General features: G+C 42.9%; 1 protein-coding gene across 2 annotated transcripts in view; it reads right to left on the bottom strand.

The window, feature by feature from the left end:
- Positions 1-20,592, bottom strand: part of sema6cb (semaphorin 6Cb) — a 95,732-nt gene that overhangs the window by 68,200 nt on the left and 6,940 nt on the right. For both annotated transcript variants that reach the window (XM_077528341.1, XM_077528342.1), the window contains exon 2: positions 10,358-10,434. The gene's annotated coding sequence lies outside the window, so the exon portion shown is untranslated. The remainder of the gene's footprint in view (positions 1-10,357; positions 10,435-20,592) is intronic.

Below are 20,592 nucleotides of genomic sequence, written 5' to 3'. Positions count from 1 at the left end.
CTACTCATGAAAGACAACGCTACCAAATTTCATACTGTTAAGTCCTGCAGGCTTTGTTTCAGGGGCTAAATCTAAAAGCAGAAAAATGACACTAAACTCGTCACTTCTAAGCAAAATGGAAGACTTATTGTGTGTCTTCAGCAATTATTTCTTGAGGCATTTTTGTGGGTCTACTCATGTTGGACATTTCTACCAAAGTTCATGTGGCTAAATTAAATGAGCTTAGTGGGCTTAAGTATTCCAAAAATATGGTGAGGTGCACCTGGGCCAAAAATTATCTAAAACAGTCACATCAAAGTAAAATGACAGACTTCCTGTGTCTTTTGGGGCCTGGCTTTTTGAAACTTTTTGGTGGGTCTACTCATAAATGAAACCACAACTAAATTTCAAGTTGCTAGGTCAAGCTTCTAGGGTTCAAGTTACAAAATGTCCAAACTATGCTATACTAAGCGTCATCAAACTCTGCCGCCATGCTTCATCCACAAGCAATTCTTGAAAACTCATTTCCCCCCACCACAATTTGTTGTCCTCCGTGGTTCATATTTGGTCGCAATCATCAGACATAATCAAATTAGTATTTTCCAGGAAGGACTCGAACGACGAGAGTGCAGCCAAGAAGTGAAGATGAACGAGGATGAGGTGTAATTATGTGAAGTCGGGAGTCGTGAGGAAGGTGAAGAGGACAAGAAGAGGACATAAGAGACGACATGACATCATCTCATCCACAAAATTAATCTGCTTGATTCAACACTGGCATGGAAATCAAAGGTGGCAAACACCACTAAACCTTATTTTAAACACAACGTTGAAACTTTCACCTCTCTGTGCCATCCAGAAAAGTCAGCTATATGAAGTGAATACCTTATTGAAACAGAGGTTCAGAACTACAAGACGAAAAAAATAGTAATGGCTGAAGGTCTAGATAAATGATGAAACGTGTCGCTAAGGTTTTGTTTGTTATTGCAATGAAAACAAAGCGAGCGCATTGCATCATCAGTCTGCTAGCTGTACTTTAAGCATGTTGGAATGGACAATTAATGCTGCAATCAGCTTTAATGCCTCTCCAAGGGAACCAGTAAATGCCGCTTATGACCACTCGCAATCATGAAGAACGGGGAATTTGGGAGGGGGGGAGGGGTGAGGAGGACATGGGTCGGACGTCACCAAGGCAACCATCCAATCGTGACTTTGCCGCGGTTATACTAACGATCAATAGCAACCGGCAGCTTTGTGGTTGTCAAAATATACACAAAAATGCCAACACTTCCTCGTCAAGTGTGCTTCATTTTAAATAAATGCGATCACGGTCTTGAGAGGCGCAGAGACACATATGTATATATATATATATATATATATATATATATATATATATATATATATATATATAACATTTGTAACACTAAGGTAAAAAAAAAAAAAAAAACTTAGGCAATTATAATATTAGGCTTACGAATTGTTTAGACTCACCATCAATCAGTGATTTAAAGAGCCAAACCAGGCTCAGCTGCCGCCTACACACTTTCCACACCATGCTGACTGCCAGCCTTATGCTTTTTTTTTTTCTTTTCATACTTGAAGCAACAAAAATACTTGTTGTGAAAGAAGCACGACAGCATCTTAAAAGCATCTCAAGTTAGCGGCGCCGCTAATGAACGCAAAGAGTCGCAGCTGTTAGATGACATAGCACAGGTTGGCCACACAGCTGCTGCCTCATTCAACATTCGACACTTGTGAAAGTTAAATAGGAGTCACATACATCGCACTGCAACAATACGCTAGTGTGGCTAACATTAGCAGATCCAGCTAAGGAATTGTGCGGTTATGTTCTTAGTGCAGCTTCCCAGATGAAGTTTATCAGTATCAGGGGATTTAAAGTAGGGTTTTTAGCTAAAGGTTGGGCTTGAAATCATGGTTTTAAGTAAGAAAGTCCATCCATCCATCCATCTTCTTCCGCTTATCCGGGGTCGGGTCGCGGGGGCAGCAGCTTCAGCAGGGAAACCCAGACTTCCCTCTCCCCAGCCACTTCAACCAGCTCCTCCGGCGGGATCCCGAGACGTTCCCAGGCCAACCGAGAGACATAGTTTCTCCAGCGTGTCCTGGGTCGTCCCCGGGGCCTCCCGCCAGTGGGACATGCCCGGAACACCTCACCAGGGAGGCGTCCAGGAGGCATCCGAACCAGATGCCCGAGCCACCTCAGCTGGCTCCTCTCAACGCGGAGGAGCAGCGGCTCGACTCTGAGTCCCTCCCGGATGACCGAGCTTCTCACCCTATCTCTAAGGGAGAGCCCGGACACCCTGCGGAGGAAACTCATTTCGGCCGCTTGTATCCGGGATCTCGTTCTTTCGGTCACGACCCACAGCTCGTGACCATAGGTGAGGGTTGGAACGTAGATCGACCGGTAAATCGAGAGCTTTGCCTTTTGGCTCAGCTCTTTCTTCACCACGACGGACCGATACAGAGTCCGCATCACTGCAGACGCTGCACCGATCCGCCTGTCGATCTCCCGCTCCATCCCACCCTCACTCGTGAACAAGACCCCAAGATACTTGAACTCCTCCACTTGGGGCAGGATCTCATCCCCGACCTGAAGACGACACTCCACCCTTTTCCGACTGAGGACCATGGTCTCGGATTTGGAGGTGCTGATCCTCATCCCAGCCGCTTCACACTCGGCTGCGAACCGCTCCAGTGAGAGCTGGAGGCCCCGGCCTGATGAAGCCAACAGCACCACATCATCTGCAAAGAGCAGAGATGCAATGCTGAGGCCACCAAACCGGAACCCCTCCACGCCTCGGCTGCGCCTAGAAATTCTGTCCATAAAAGTTATGAACAGAATCGGTGACAAAGGGCAACCTTGGCGGAGTCCAACCCTCACCGGAAACGAATCCGACTTACTGCCGGCAATGCGGACCAAACTCTGGCAACGGTCGTACAGGGACCGAACAGCCCGTAACAAGGGGCCCGGCACCCCGTACTCCCGAAGCACCCCCCACAGAACTCCCCGAGGGACACGGTCGAACGCCTTCTCCAAATCCACAAAACACATGTGGACTGGTTGAGCGAACTCCCACGCACCCTCGAGGATCCTGCGGAGGGTGTAGAGCTGGTCCACTGTTCCACGGCCAGGGCGAAAACCACACTGCTCCTCCTGAATCCGAGATTCGACCTCCCGACGGACCCTCCTCTCCAGCACCCCTGAATAGACCTTACCAGGGAGGCTGAGGAGTGTGATCCCTCTGTAGTTGGAACACACCCTCCGGTCCCCCTTCTTGAAAAGGGGGACCACCACCCCGGTCTGCCAATCCAGAGGCACTGTCCCCGATGTCCACGCGATGTTGTAGAGGCGTGTCAACCACGACAGCCCCACAACATCCAGAGTCTTTAGGAACTCCGGGCGGATCTCATCCACCCCCGGGGCCCTGCCACCGAGGAGCTTTCCAACCACCTCAGTGACTTCGACCCCAGAGATAGGAGAGCCCACCCCAGAGTCCCCAGACTCTGCTTCTTCAAAAGGAGACGTGTTGGTGGAATTGAGGAGGTCTTCGAAGTATTCCCCCCACCGCTTCACGACGTCCCGAGTCGAGGTCAGCAGCACCCCATCGCCACTATACACAGTGTTAATGGTGCACTGCTTTCCCCTCCTGAGACGCCGGATGGTGGACCAGAATTTCCTCGAAGCCGTCCGGAAGTCGTTTTCCATGGCCTCACCGAACTCCTCCCATGCCCGAGTTTTTGCCTCAGCAACCGCCGAAGCCGCGTTCCGCTTGGCCATCCGGTACCTGTCAGCTGCCTCCGGAGTCCGACAGGCCAAAAAGGCCCGATAGGACTCCTTCTTCAGCTTGACGGCATCCCTTACCGCTGGTGTCCACCAGCGGGTTCGAAGATTGCCGCCGCGACAGGCACCGACCACCTTACGGCCACAGCTCCGATCGGCCGCCTCAACAATGGAGGCGCGGAACATGGTCCATTCGGACTCAATGTCCCCCACCTCCCCCGAGACAAGGGAGAAGCTCTGCCGGAGGTGGGCATTGAAACTCTTTCTGACAGGGGATTCCGCCAGACGTTCCCAGCAAACCCTCACAATACGTTTGGGTCTGCCAGGTCGGACCGGCATCTTCCCCCACCATCGGAGCCAACACACCACCAGGTGGTGATCAGTTGACAGCTCCGCCCCTCTCTTCACCCGAGTGTCCAAAACATGCGGCCGCAAATCCGATGACACGACTACAAAGTCGATCATCGAACTGCGGCCTAGGGTGTCCTGGTGCCAAGTGCACATATGGACACCCTTATGCTTGAACATGGTGTTCGTTATGGACAAACCGTGACGAGCACAGAAGTCCAATAACAGAACACCGCTCGGGTTCCGATCAGGGGGGCCGTTCCTCCCAATCACGCCCCTCCAGGTCTCACTGTCATTCCCCACGTGAGCGTTGAAGTCCCCCAGCAGGACGAGGGAGTCCCCAGAGGGAGCGCTCTCCAGCACACCCTCCACGGACTCCAAAAAGGGTGGGTACTCTGAGCTGCTGTTTGGTGCATATGCACAAACAACAGTCAGGACCCGTCCCCCCACCCGAAGGCGGAGGGAGGCTACCCTCTCGTTCACCGGGGTAAACCCCAACGTACAGGCGCCGAGCCGGGGGGCAATAAGTATGCCCACACCTGCTCTGCGCCTCACACCGTGGGCAACTCCAGAGTGGAAGAGAGTCCAACCCCTCTCAAGAGGACTGGTACCAGAGCCCAAGCCGTGTGTGGAGGCGAGTCCGACTATATCTAGTCGGAACTTCTCGGCCTCGCACACCAGCTCGGGCTCCTTCCCTGCCAGAGAGGTGACATTCCATGTCCCAAGAGCCAGCTTCTGTAGCCGGGGGTCGGTCCGCCAAGGTCTCCTCCCTTGGCCGCCACCCAACCCACACTGCACCCGACCCCTTTGGCCCCTCCCACCGGTGGTGAGCCCGTGGGAAGGGGGACCCACGTTGCCCCTTCGGGCTGTGCCCGGCCGAGCCCCATGGGTGCAGGCCCGGCCACCAGGCGCTCGCCAGCGAGCCCCGCCTCCAGGCCTGGCTCCAGAGGGGGGCCCCGGTGACCCGCGTCCGGGCGAGGGAAACGCGTCTCCAAAATTCTTCTTCATCATCAGGGTCTTCTGAGCCGTTCTTAGTCTGGCCCCTCACCTAGGACCTGTTTGCCATGGGTGACCCTCCAGGGGCATAAAGCCCCAGACAACATAGCTCCTAGGATCATTGGGACACGCAAACCCCTCCACCACGTTAAGGTGCCGGCTCACGGAGGTAAGTAAGAAAGTGTTTTGAATAAATGAAAGGTGTGAATTTATGTATGTCTGTTGACTCTAAAAGTAGCTGTGAGCCCCCTCCTTCCATTCATCCTTTTTTCATTTCTTCCTTCATTATTCCTAGCTGCCATCCTCTGATATGTCCTCATTTCTAGTCTAGTCTAGTCTTCAATCTATCCTTCCTTATACTCTTCCTTCAATTAGGGGTGGGTGAAATCTTCTCGTCGAGAGCACATTAGCTTAGCAGTCGGTTAGCATCACAAAGTCACGTCAACTAGGCGGCGACTTACCAGTCACGGTAAAATAACCACCGAGGATTGTATATCTTGGCCAAAAAATACGCGACCGATTCAGTACTATTATCCAACCACCATCTGCTTTTTTTATTTTAAGGATTGCGTCTGATCAAGAGTGCTCCAGCAATTAACTTTTGCTCACAGCCAAACGCTCCGGCATTATTTTTATGCAGTAGCAAACAACGCGTGTACGTCCAAAATGGACAACATGACGTATGATGTTATGGATTACGTCACCACGTCAATTTCGCAATATTTCAAATTCTTATCACCCAAAAAAGTACACCGGTAATATCGTAGAAGGTATGATATGAACACCCCTACCTTCAATACATCCTTCATTCATTCATTCCTTTGTCTGTCTTTATCCATCATTTTGCCCTTTCGTCATTATTTGACCTTTCTCCATTCCTTCATACTTCACACTTGCTTCCTTCCTTCCTCACATCCTCATTCTTTTTTGCACATTTCCTTTACATCCATATTTCCTTCCTTCCATACATCCTTGTTTCCTTCCCTCAACCCTCCCTTTCATACAATTTTCTTCATTACTCATCCTTTATGTCTGCCATCCATTCTTCCTTGCACTCTTCCTTCCATACATCCTTGGTTCCCTCATTCATTCCCTTGTCCGTCTATCCTTCCTTGTGCCATTCTTCATTATTTGTCCTCTCTTTCTTCATTCCTTCATATACACTTGTTTGCTTCCTTCCACACATCCTTCCTTCTTTTTTGCACAATTCCTTTACATCCATATTTCCTTCCTTCCATTCTTTGACACGTTTCTTTCGATCATTCCTTCATCTTTCCTATCGCCATCCTTTTCTCGTTCTTGTTACTTTCTATTGTCCAAATCTGTTTCCTTCCTTAAGTCTTTCGTCCTTCCTTTCAATAATTCTTGTTTACTTCATTCATTCCTTTCTCCATCCTTCCACCTTCCTTTCATATATCCTTCCTTAGTAATATATCCTTGTTGGCTTCTTTCCATCCTTGCCACCTTCAATCAGTCCTTCTTCCCTTCATACATCCTTGCTTCCATCCTTCCTGCCTTCAGTAAAGGAATTTAAAAGGTGAACGAACATAAGACCTACTTTTGGCTCAGCCATCTCTGAAATATCTTATAGATGGCGTGATAATTCAAAAGAGAGTGAAAGTGTTCTTTAAATGGCTTGAGAGGAATGCCGCTGTCATGGCTGTCTCTGCAGTCAATAAAGCTCAAGAGAGCACAAAGGCTCTCAAAAAAAAGTCACCTCCGAAAAGAAGGAGAGGAAGATGAGGATGAGGAGGAGGACTGAGGTGAACGGCGGTGTGGTGTTTCCAGGCTTCATTAGCATCCAGCTCACAAAGATGCGTCCTTGGCGTCACTTTGAAGTGGTCCCGGCGAGGAGCTTTGAGCGCGCCGCAATCTCGCCGCTGTGACCGGCGCGGGATTAGCCCAGCACCCCCCCTAGAGGACCGCGGCGGCGGCGGCGGGGCGGGCGCCATTTCCGCAAGGTTTTGAGTGTGTCAGCAGTCGTGTTGCGGTCACGAGCGCAGAGGATTAACAAGAACACTCTCTTTTTTTTCATCACTCCACCACAGAAGAAGATTTACTGCACCTTGCTGACAACATACAAAAAACAAGCTCACGAGGGAAGGAGCTCCCTTTTGACAACACAGACTGCGCGTCTGTTTTATTGAAATCCACTGAAATCCAATTTAAACCATTTTTAACTACATTCCACCGAACCGCTGGAATTTGCGGTGCAACATACCACTTTAAAATAGATTTTTTATAAAAAAAATTTTTTTGGTAAAATAGATATTTTTGTTTTTTTATTCAAGAAAGTGTCCTGCACATGCACTAAAAATCCATTTAAACCATTTTTAACTCCATTCCACCAAATCACAGGAGTTTGCGGCACAACATACCACTTTAAAATAGATTTTTATAATTTTTTATAGATTTTTTTTTTTTTTATTCAAGTGTCCTGCACATTAATCTCATCAGAATTTTTTTTCCACAGAAATCCCATTTTAATTGATTTTTCCGCCATTCCACTGAATCAATGCCAATTGTATGCCCCCCAAAAAACTACATTTTTTTACTGTCAGGAGTCCTGCAGATTAATCGGATTAGATTTTTTTTCTTCCACAGAAACACTGTTGTTGCATCTCTAGTTCATCTACTATTTCCCCTCTGAAATGGGAGTGAGGGGGGAGTCATGTTACTTGACTTATTTGTTGATGTTAATTGTTCATTACAAAATCAATATATACATATATACATACATATACATATATATATATACATATATATATATATATATATATATATATATATATATATATATATATATATATATATATATATATATATATTTTGGTTGAATCACTGTAATGTACTTAGTGTCAGCAATGCTATTAGCATAAATTCCACATGGCTATATTTAATATATTTGGTCATTATTTTCCAACAACTTACTAGTGCTTTTAGCCATGTTAAAACAATGCCATACAACGTTGCCTCAGATAGGCCAATACACATTTAGAGTAGTTGAAATTGAGAAACAAGTTTATTTTGAGAGCGTTACAAGAAGCAAATGACAATGACATTCAAAAGTTCTGCATTTGAATTTATACCCTTACTTTTTTTGTGTATGTAAAGCTGCGATGAGCACATGTGCGGCTCAAGTCCAACCTCCCCAGGGGAGGATGACAACGATGACTTTGAGGAGTCATGAGGCTCACGAGGATACACAACAACTTGCTCTTTTTAATAAAGCCTCCCGCTATCGGCCTCACTCCAATTACACATCTGACACCTCCTTCTGTGTCACTCGGCACCCCCCCACCACAAGATCCTCCTTCCAGCTGTCCACTTCCCAGCTCCTATCATCATCATCATCATCATCAGCTCAACATCACCGTCACTATGCCACAATAACTAATTGATTAATTAACAGCTGTCTGACAGTGTCAATCAAAAGTGAGCATTATCATCTTTGAGCAGGGTGTCCACCGATCCTATTAAATTGAGAATGAAGGCTTCAATTAGCCATAAAGTGACAAGTAATCTTCTACCAAAAAAATATCTGCAAATGGGTGAATGCACGAATATATGGGGCAAGGCAACATATAAAACTGAGCCAATATCATCCTCAGATAGAGAAAGGTGTTAAAATTGGATCCAAATTGCCTTAAGAAGTCTTCAATTTGATTTCCTTACAGCGGCAGACAGTCTATTGTGAAGCCGTAATGGACGTAATAAAATGAGTGAGCCTCCAGTTGCAGCATTTGTTGCTACATTGATGTCTTCTTCTTGTGTGTGTGTCTATGTGTTATCACAGTCAAGCAGCGTTGAAGGTCACAGCAGGCGCCATCCAGCCCGCCATCTGCTTTGCATCATCCCGCGGGGTGACCTGTCATCGGCGCTCACTGACCCATCAACGGGCCGTGAGGACTGGTCGTACGGGTTCGTCATCACTGCGCGAAACGCTGGAAAGCTGTTTGAGCATTTATTCAATATCGCTGATATCCATCTTAAGGTACTCGTTGGCTATTTGGCCGCCCTAGTGAGACTATTAGTCGTACAACTGTCTTACTAATAACATTTTATCCGCTATTAGTGACACTTATGGTCTACTTAAGCTGGATAAGGATGCTTAATATATGAGATTGCCTATATCCATCCATGCATTATGTCCAGCCAAAGGCATATGTACTAATATGCTATTTGTTTGATTTAAAAAGTCTGATTTGTCAACAAGAGTTTTTTAATTACATTTTTTTCCCCAGCTAAAAACGTATTTGTAGACAAGTCATAATCTTTGTCATATTTTGCTTGAGTAAATATGTGTATGGTAATAACCATATAACCAGAAGGTTTGTATTTTTAAAAAGATAAACAGTTCTAATTTTACAATTTGACATTTGAAAAGTAAAAAAAAAAAAAGGGAAAATAAATCCTATTTTAAAAAGTGAATTTTCTAATGTCTGCACAAACTCATCATTCACCCGTCTGATTAGAGATACTAACTAAACTAATGCCCGTTTAGAATCTTATTTCTAACACAATCATATTAGAATAACCACTAATCCTTTGTGTACCATCAACATTTCATGAACATGACTGCTTGATGAGTGACTCAGCCTGTTTATCGCTGTGTGCGATCGACTTTCTGGAACACAGTCGCCATACTGATAACGTCAATAATTTCATTATGTGGATGACGTGATGACATGCCAGGCAACTAACTGCAGACACCTTCCTTCAATTCCCCTCCTGAAAATGCCACATTATTATTGCACCCCCATGCCCCAAAAATTATTCCAAAAGATAATTATTCTTGGAACGTACAAAGTAAATATTTTCCTGGAAAAAAAAAAAAAAAAAGAAAAAAAAAAAAAAAAGAGAGTATTTCTCCTGTAGGATTCAGACTTTAATCTGGTAGTATAATGATTGTTTTTCTCTTTCCCGTGTTCCAAATGCTCCTTTGGTTTAATGCAAATCTAAATGAAGAATGGTTTGTTTATTTATCTAAAAACACAAAACAAGGTATGCTCAACCTCTCTCTAACTTCTGTGTCCCTTTTTTTCTGCTTTATCAGATTTGAACACCATAAAGTAATCACGCGTCCCCAAAGCAGCACGAGCATTTTTTTTTAATGCATCTTAGTTAGCGAGCACAAAGAGGATCAGTGTAGCGCACCAAAACTGTGCTCAGCAAATCAAACATTCCACCAGCGCTAATTACACAAAATCCGCTTTTTAAAACGCAACCGCAGCTTACCTTAGGCCAGCTCAGCTCCGCTTAGCTTAGCATCCATCCCCGGAGCGAGCCACAACGTAAAGCGGGTCCAAATGGTCCTGTGGAGGAACAATAACTTCAGGTCAGCGAGTGCTGATGTCTCTAAAGTGTCTCTTATAAAGATGTTGTTGTGTCAATTGAGAGCATGCAATTAAAGACTGCTGCAGACTGAGAGCCATGGCTGAAAGCGACTCAATTGGACAATTGTAACACGAAGAAAAAAAAGAAAAGAAAACGTCGCTAACTCTTGGTTGCACACTAGGGCCAAACATCCTTCTCAGCGAGCAGAAAGGCCACGGCGAGTGAGGAAGACGAAATACACTATGCAAACATGGAGGCCTTTTTTACGCTGCTGATTTTTGCCCTATAAAAGGGAAAAAATAAAATAAAAAAATAGTTCCAACAGGTACTAGCTAGCCCCAAGGACAACATGAGTAGACCATAGTTCTGTTCCAAAAATAGTTCACCATTGACGAGACACCGACTTACTAAGAATTAAAACTGAAGATGTTAACATTGATTAATTTATTTAAACTTAGTATGATACACATTTCTTCTCTACCGAATATTTTACATTTTGTTTAAAAATAAGATCGTGTTCAATGGAGAAATACAATTTTTTATTGACCAAACATTTCAAAAAAGGTAATTTTAGAGCAGTAATTTTAATACTGTGATATTTCTGCTCATGGTTATACGGCCTTTATCTCCTGAGATTTTACATTTTGCTGCATCATTTTCAATGGGAAACATTGTGTCTCAGAACAAATTAAGTTCATGAACCAAAAAGCTACTGCAATTCCTCCTCTTGTTTTTTTTTTTTTTTGTGGATGTTGCGGGTTAAATTTGACAAATGCGAGCAGCAGCCGTGGCGGAGTCAAATATGGGTGACAAACTTCCATTAACCTTTTTGGGGAGACGATGTCGGGAGCAGCGAGTCAGTTGGATCGCCAGCTCAAGACGCTGATGATGGAGGTTCTGACCTCAACAGGAGCCAATTTCAAGTAGTGCGGCCCGGTAGAGCGCCATTGTCTCGATTAGCGAGCGCCGACTGCTTGCCACGTGCCAACAGCGTTGTGTTTCAAGGTTAAAAAAAAAAGAAAGAAAGAAAATTGCTGGGATATGTTATTGGAGGGCGGACAGCTCGTTGTAAAATATCACAAGCTACAAAAAAACACACAATGTGCAGCTGTACTGAACCAACAACATCAAGTCAATTACTGTTGAGGTCGTACTCAGCTTAAATAATATGACTGGAGAAAAAAGTGGATTTTTTTCCCACCAAAAAGTTGTACTTTTTCCAAGATAAGTTGTATTTTAATAAGATAAATTGCATACATTAAAAAAAATATTTTTCCAAGAAGGTAATTTTTTAAAATCTCAAGGGGGAAAAAAAAAAAAATTCTTCAAAATAATTGAAGGGGAAAAAAAAAAGCAATGAGCTCTGGATCGGGTCCTTAACAAGAACAACAACTCCGGTTCCCCAACTGCTTGCAACATTTAAAGATTTTATTTATTTATGTATTTATTTATTTATTTATTTATTTATTTATTTATTTATTATAAAAGGCCTGTTGGCGGGATGTCTCTGGATCGCCTTCCAAATGACAAGAAGCTTCTGGATGCGGCGACTTGACTTTCCATTCAACAATGAAGCACATGGAGCCGATTTTGTACGAACGGGCTTTGTAGCGGAACCAAGAAGCGCTTCGCCGACCCGGACCCAACCGGGATTCGCTCCCACTCGCCATCCATCACGGCCCGCTCTGTGTCATCTCGACATCCCTGCCAAAAAGCTTCCAAAGCCGCAACTTGGAAGCGCAGCAAAGGAGAGAGGAATTGGAGCAGAGATTTGCTTGATTGGATCCGGATGTTTTACTTCGGGGCTTGTGGTCACGTGACCTCGGCCCGTCAGCTGATATTTTCTACAGAGCCACCGATTCGTCAGGTTGCTCCTTCAGTTACACTGTGATGGACTCGCTGGTGTTTCTTGTACTACAAACGTGCATATGCCATTACATCGTCTTAGATGCTATTAGTGGAAGCTTAGCAGCCATTTGAACGATGTAGCGAGCCCAGCAGGAAGATTTAGCCAATCATGTGAGATCAACCTTGCAGGAGGTCTGATGGTGGATCTTTTACAGCTTAAGACAATTGTATTATTCCACTTAAAGCATCTCTATTGGCTTTTACTACAATCTCAGCAGAATACAGCGAATCCTGTTTAATTGCAAGGGATACATTTGAGACGCAGGGCGATAAGTGAAAATCTGAAGTATAGATTGATCATACATTTTTTTAACATATGTGAGCAGCCCTCCCAGTTCTTTGTACACATTTCACATAATGAAAGACACTTTAGAGTTCCTGAGCGCAAGAAATGGCACGTAATCGTATACCATCTCTTTGATGAAGTAGTAGTAGTAGTGTTTCCTCCCGTGCTTTATCGGCATGGCGGGCCACTCCAGAAAATCTAGTAGTACGGAACTGAAATCTCTTTCATGACACCAGTCCTAGAACCTTTCTGACGTCTCATACAATCGATGACATCATTGCCGTAAGACCTCAACTCCCATTGTAAACCACAGAAGTATTATATTTTTAATCAATTTCCCAAGTCTTCAGCGATGTCTCTCGTCCAAAACAATTCTTGTTTATTGTCTTTTTGCTCACGTTCCTTCCTCCCACATCCCAAGAACGCCAGGCAGAGGAATTCGAGCAAACGTTGGCTCATAAAACACGGCGGAAAGGGCTTTATGGCATGAAGCCAACTGACCATGTGATCTCTTGGCAATGTCCAGTGAACGTCCAAACAAACTTTGCACATTCCTGACTCTCACCATCAGGAGTCTACCTAAGCTAACAGCCATCCTTTTGTGCCTCACACAATAACAAAGTCTTCAGTTCGAAGGTTTCCAGGTGGCCCCGATCCGTCGCCACCTCGCAGGAAGTCTCTCCAGCTGAACCTCGCCCTCCTGACAACAGTCTCCCTCCATCCTTCCTCCCTCCCTCCCTTACAGCAACGCTCCGCTAACCCATTTATTCATTTCCCCTTCAGTCGGCTGTGACACGAGAGGCGTCGGGAAACCTTGTTCCCGCCGCGGAAAGTGTAAGAGGAGGAGCGGAGGGGGGTGGGGGGCAGAATTAGCATAGCGTAATTACAAGACGCGAGCCGTCATTTGGCCCAGAGCTTCCCCGGTGCCGTTGACGGCCACTCCATGATAGCCGAGATGAATGTCGGAATTCAGGCTGTTAGTTTAACTGATGGTGCATTCGGGGCCGTAATAAGCGCGGGCGGCTCGTCGACACTTTCCAGAGAGCATTATCATGCTAATGCCAGCTAGGAGGAGATACAGCGCAAAGTAACAAAAAAAAAAAAAAAAAAAAAAAAGATATCATGAAGAAAGAAGTGGAGACAAAGAGGCTAGCACATCACTCGGTCGCCCGTCGCTGCCCCCGCAGGCGGGGAGACAAATGGACTCGGACACTCGGTTCATTAAGAGAACACGGTCTAATTAAAAAGATCTCGCTGGTGAACGAGCGACCTGTGCCTCCTCGCTCATGTCATTTGATTAAAAGAGCAGCTCGGATGGGTCGGCAAGTGGACTATCGTTTCCGCCATTTCAATGAGACAACCATTTACAATTAGAGAAGCCTATTATTAAACACTACACGATGAGTCAACGTGATCAGGGCGAGCTGGTTCAAGTCGGTCAGGATTCATCATGGCCGATGACGTCAAAACTGATAACGAGGGGCCTGATTGAACATCTGGGTCCTGAATTGGAATAATTTGACGGCAAGAGTGAAGCCTGGTCCACCGTTAAGAATTATATTAACTTATAGAATATATAGGAGACCTAAGTAAGCTTAAAGATCATTTAATATACTTGCAAGAAGAAACAGCAACCATACAGTAAAAGCAGCTTATACAGTGGTTGTTCGAAGAATGCATCCGTAAGCATAACTTTTATATAGTAGTTAGTCACACTCCATTATCTACCCTAAACATGGACCGTTCTCTACCATTCAGATTTAATCAAACAGTAGCTATCTTCCAATCACAAACACACTCAATGCAATCAGTCAGACAGTATAACACAAGTCATTAACTTTGAACTATCAAAGACATTACAAAAGAATATATAGAAATTAATCTAGGCTTGTTTAACATTTCAATTAATGCTAATTGCAGACAATTAATCAATTAGTTCTAGTTTATTTCTTCTGGCATTTTTTTTTTTCGCGGCTCTAGTTCAAAGTGTGTCCCCGCTGACATGCAGGGGTTGCACTAACAACATGGCAGCAAACAGATAGGAACCAGTTTACAAAAGCAGAGTCAACTTTGCTAACGCTGAGACTTTTCTAACACCTCTTTTAACTATTTAAAAAATGTCTAGCGACTTTTTCTGCTAAAAAACAACACAAGCAAAATCACTTCCATGTCGTTTTGTGTACAACAAGAAACGAGCCTGGTGAATTGTGATTGGGAGAAAAAATACATCTCAGCCGCTTATTCCTCCTCGCATACTGCATAACCTGATCGGTTATCGGTTCATTTCACATCACAATGGTTCACGAGATTTTCCATCCAAAAGATTGAACATGTTTAACATTGCTTTCCCACCATATCGAGAGGGAAAAACGACTCGACTCTTGACATAGCCCACACCACAGAATAATCACTCAGAAGCATCTTTAGAAGGGCTGAAAAAATAATTGACACTGCAATGTTGTAGAATGCCATTTTCAAATCGCAAAGACTGCAATTTTGGGGAGGGGGGGAACTGATTGATTTCGGTCAACTTTATGGTTCATTTTCTTTCATTTTAGCACAAGTCTAACGTAATAGATCAAAATATTTTTGTATAATAAATCTATTTTTTTATTGTAACACAGATCAAGTTATTGCTAGTGTTTGTTAAAAATACATGAGAAGAGTTCCTTGAAAAAAATAACTGCATATTAAATCACGATTGCAATGTTGATGAGAAAAAAAAATACAATTATATTATTTTCCAAAATCATTCAGTCCTAATCTTTGGAGACATCCGACAATTAGGCTTTTTGCTGTCTTTCATGGGAAGGGTTGAATTAGGCTCTTATCAGTGTGTGTAGACATGATTCATAACATCAAATTCATCTAGCAGCAACAAAGCAAACACAATTATCAAAAACAATGATGTACTCTTTTATATCAGATTGTAGGCAATCAAGTGCTGATTAGACAAAGAAATGGGACAGTGTTGTTATCGCTTTATGATTGCATTCAGTGGTGGGAACTGCAGACAACAACAACGTTAAGGTATTATGAAGAAAGCCTAAATAAATGTAATTGTGAGGCATACAGGTCATCCAAATAATCAATAGACGTTCAATCACAAGAAGATGATGTGATTCCAGTGTTGACAGCAAACATTTGATGTGTGCAAACGTGTGATTGGAAAAGAGCTACAGATGAGTCACACAGATTAAATTGACTTTAATTAAAGCAAAAGACGCCCAAGCAACGTGTTCTGCGTGTCAATGACAAAACTCTGATTGTCTCGTCAAGAGAATGAAGCTTGTTCCCGGACTGGGAAAACAACATTTACATGATGCAGTCATGGGACAAACCAACAACTAAGGTGAGTTTCCACTAGTGTTGTTCCGATACCGATGCTGGTATCGGCAGAGGTGCGATACTGCATTAAAACAGTGGTATCGGTATCGGTGACTACTCACAAGTAACATGCCGATACCATTAATTCCAACGCTAATATAGGATTTTGGATGCAGCATCTTGTGTCTTGCTCATGCACGACATTCACTGATATGTGACATGAGACTTGTTCTTGGTGTTTTGTGGTGTGGATGAGTTTGATGTTTAGTCTACTTATTTATCTCTTTATTCACTACTTCTTATTTGTTCACTGATGTATAATGTATTTACTTTAAAAAACAAACAAAAAAACAAAACAAAACTGTATTCACACTTCAAAATGTTTGCTTTGTTCTTGTTTACTGCAAAACTGATGTTTATGTACAGCACTTTGTATACAGCAACGCCTGTTCTTAAAGCGCTTCATAATTAAGTTGAGTTGAGTTGAGTTGAGATGTTCACTGCATGCCGATCTAAGATATCCTATTGGCCCTTGAATGCTCTAAACCAATGGCAGGACAGCTTTTTCATGTTGAGGAAAAAAAACCTTAAGTATCGGTATGGTATCGGTATCGGCCAATACTGCAAAGCTGGATATCGGTATCGGGAGCCAAAAAACGGTATCGGAACAACACTAGTTTCCACCAAGCGGATCAGTTCAGTTCTGATTAGGTCAAACCTGGTCTGGGTTGGTGATGCCTTTGTGACCTATGGTGAGTGAATGCCACGACTTCCTATCATAGCAGCAAGATAACTTGAAATTCATTCATGTTCATGAATAATAACTCAGAGTGCAGTGACAATAATCGGCTTGAAAACAGGGTGGTAAACTTTTGTGATCAAGCACCACAAGGCAGTTCAAGTGAATGGGACACAGCGAGTGGTTCGTGTGCTTGCGAAGATTTTTACCTGTTCTTTACTATTTCCTACATTAAGTACGTATCAAATTGTACATATGGTTAAGCATCATTGTGATATACAATTATGTGTACTGCATATACTATATTTATTTTTATGACTTGGCGGCGCTGATGGCTGGTTCTGCACCATCATTTTTCTTCGATTACAAATATAATGCTTTAATGATAATGAGAAGCCAAAATCACAATTCAATTATAACTAATTGCCCATCCCTGTCACAAATAATCCAAATTATTGCGATATAATAATAAACAGATTGACACTTGTTTATTGTCAGTGCTGGGTGGGCTGCATTCAAGAACTAAGTGGGACAAATGTGGCCGTTTCTTTACCAACACCACCTCATTAACAAATCCTCATTCCGTCATAATTCCCCATCGTCCAAAAAAAAACAAAAAACCCTAAAACTAAAAACCTGTTACACTACTTCCTCTTCCCAGCTTCTTCCCTCTGGTGTCCGTGCCATTTATACAAAAAAGCGAAAATGTCAAGTCAACCTGCCAGTTTTCAAATCGATAATTTATTCATCTTCTATTATAGCTTTAATGTGTTAATTTTGTTTGAAAGAGAAAGATGTCCCATTGCGGCCAACAAATTGGTAACGGAGAGTGTGACAGCTTTTGTGCGGCTATCTAGAAAGTCTTCAAAATGGAAACGCAATAAAATGTGTACCGTACCAAAGTGCTGCACCCAATTGATGGAAACAAGTCTTGCCTACAGAACACGTCGGACAAGTCACTTTACTTCTATTATAATCTGGACAGTGTCATTTTATGTTCTCATGGCAAATGCTTTTTGCGGCCTAACTTGGGCTCATTGGGGGCTTATGTGGGAATTATGAGCGGCTCATCCAGGACTCATATTGCATTTTAACTACAATATTCAAGATGCCACACAGCAACATAAACCTGATTCAATTATTCCCAACAATCCCTGGAAACTAATTTTCATTATCTGCTTTTACTTTTGATTGTTAGCAAGGACAGTCATATGACTTCTGCTTGGCAAACATTACAGTAAACATTCTTTATCTAAATCTGCAATAAAATGATGGACTCGGACAATGGAATGAATCAATGGATATACTACAATATGTCATAAACTATGGAATAAAACTGAAATCAAACAATCAAACATGGAATAAATCTAGGGGTGTTCCAATCAGGTTTTTATGCATTTTGATTCTGATACTGATCATCCATGAGTGAGATTGGCCGACACCAATAATATGGATTAGCTGCTCACTTATGATAATATTAATAATTGAGGAATACAGCTGGAATAAAATGATGGAATATGACCATTAGACTATGGAATATAGGCATGGAATAAAACGCTGCAATAAGACTATGGAAATAAGATCATGGAAAAAACTGCAGAGTAGAGCTGAAAGAAAACAATGGACTCAGACTATACAAGTATAGACTAAAACTCTGGAAGGAAACTATGGAATAAGACTGAAAACGATGTAAAAAGATTTCAGAAAGTAATCTGGAATGACTTCAGAATACAAATATGGAGTAAGATCCTGGAACTCATCTACAGCATAAAAGTATGAAATAAAAGTCTGTGTTATTAGTGTTAATTTGACACTTTTGGCGGACTTGTTGAGGTTGGAGAGATGTGTGGGTTGTTTTTGCCTGGTTGGACGTCTGCCCGCTTGGAATTCATGTCACACCGAGTGAGCCCCCCCCCCCCCCCCCCCTTACCACCGTCCTCCCCCCATAACACCCCGTCCCTCCCGCACTCCCTTCAAATATCCGTTTAAAAATAGACCGAGACGTATGGAAAGCGGCCCGGAGTTCTGAGGAGGTGCGCGCTGACTTCCAAGGCAAATATTGCGCACATATGGAGAGCGTGAAAGAATTAACGGCAATAAAAAATGAAGTATTACACAACACGCACGCGCTCTCAACACCTTCCACGCTTATACAGGGATCCTCATCTCAGGAGGGGACATACTATAAAATTGACTTAATGTCTTCTATACAAATAAGCATGTAAATCTTTGGTTATCTAATTTGTTGTGAAAATGTGCATATGAGCGAGCCGTCTCAATTTTGACTAATTGTAATGTCACAATTTGTCTTATTATCATAATAAGCAACTCCACACCGAGTTTCTCAGCAAGTGATGGTTAGGCAGCTGGGCTGGGCAGATTTCCAGAGCAAAGAACCACTTTGACGCGATGCAGAGCTGCAGTGTTACCAATTCACGTTAGCTTGTGATAAAGCTGTTACAACAATCTTCACTGTTGTTGACGTAGGTTGGGGTGTGTGCTGGCGGGTGTATGATTTTCATGTTCATCGATCTCATGAGCCACAACGCTACATTCAAGTGCAATTCGGCGGTTTGGTGATGAAATGCTATGAGTGCAGGCTTTTAACGTGTGCGTGGGTGGGATACTGTTAAATTAGCCAGCGGTGACTTTGCACAAGGATGTGCCGCATATTCTAAAACACACCAAGTACCACCGCGAAAAAATATATAGCTCTCCAAATAGTGACATAACGTATTACGGAACTTAGTGTTCATCAAAAAAGTGGTACAAGTTTTATTCCTAAATATTGAAGCTGCTGTAACACGTGACATGTTGCAGTTTAGGTACTAACAACACTTAAAAGCAAGACAAAAAGAAGTACTTGGAATTTTCAAAACAAATGGTTCTCAAAGATTAAAAGGCAAAAGTATTGTAATGTATAGTGAAGGTAAGATCGTTTAAACTGCTGGGTTAAACAAACGTAATTCTAATATGTTGGATTGGATTTCATGTCATAAATGTGAATTGTATATGTATTTACTTCAGAGATTCTTTCACATACTACAAGAGGGAGCCTGTGTACCTCTACTAGTGTTTCTCACAGTTTGATCTTTTTTCATTTGTCCTGTTTTTCTAAAGCTGGTGTAAAAATTTATCGATTGACAGCTAATTGATTAGCACATTAATCAACTTTTGTAATAATTGAGTAAATGTTTAGAGACATTAACTTAAATTTAATTTGTCAAAAACCTCAGATTTCAGCCTCTCCGCAATTATTATTCTCTAATTTATGTCTTTCATGAAAGCAAGCTGATCATTTTTTGTGTTTAATGAAATTGAGAACTGTAAACCCCTGCTTTTATTTTGGAAAACCATGACCAAACCGTTAACTGAAACAGTTTCAAAACAGTCGGTGAGTACAACATCAATCACTGTTGTTGTGATATTGCTTCATTGTTGTTTTAATCATTAAATGATACCAAATCAACAACAAAAACTGGTTAAATAAACGGTAACAGGGGAAACACTTTAATGCAAAATAAAATCGTATCTGATTATTTGATGGAATAATCGACAGGATAATAAATTCTAAAAATATTTGATAGTGAAAGTCCTATATTTCATTTAATCTTGTTTTTAAATCATCTATGCGCCTCTGTAAAGGACTCTCTTGTTTTCCCCGCTCCGTTCTAGTTCCACTCGTAGAAGCCAGCGAGATCCATTCCTCTGCTTGTCAATCTAATAGAAAGCTGGACTCACCATTGGACCGCCCCTAAAATGAACCAATTTAACCAGAGCAAGAAATATGCTGCAAATATGTCTATAACTGTTGATCTTCGCGGAATATTTTTGAAAGCATACAAATAACATATTAAGACACCTGAGAACGGTTTA

The sequence above is a fragment of the Festucalex cinctus genome, chromosome 7 (genome assembly GCF_051991245.1).
Source record: "Festucalex cinctus isolate MCC-2025b chromosome 7, RoL_Fcin_1.0, whole genome shotgun sequence".
Lineage (NCBI taxonomy): Eukaryota > Metazoa > Chordata > Actinopteri > Syngnathiformes > Syngnathidae > Festucalex > Festucalex cinctus.
Note: the sequence above shows the minus strand (reverse complement) of the source record. Positions and strands in the feature narration are given on the sequence as shown.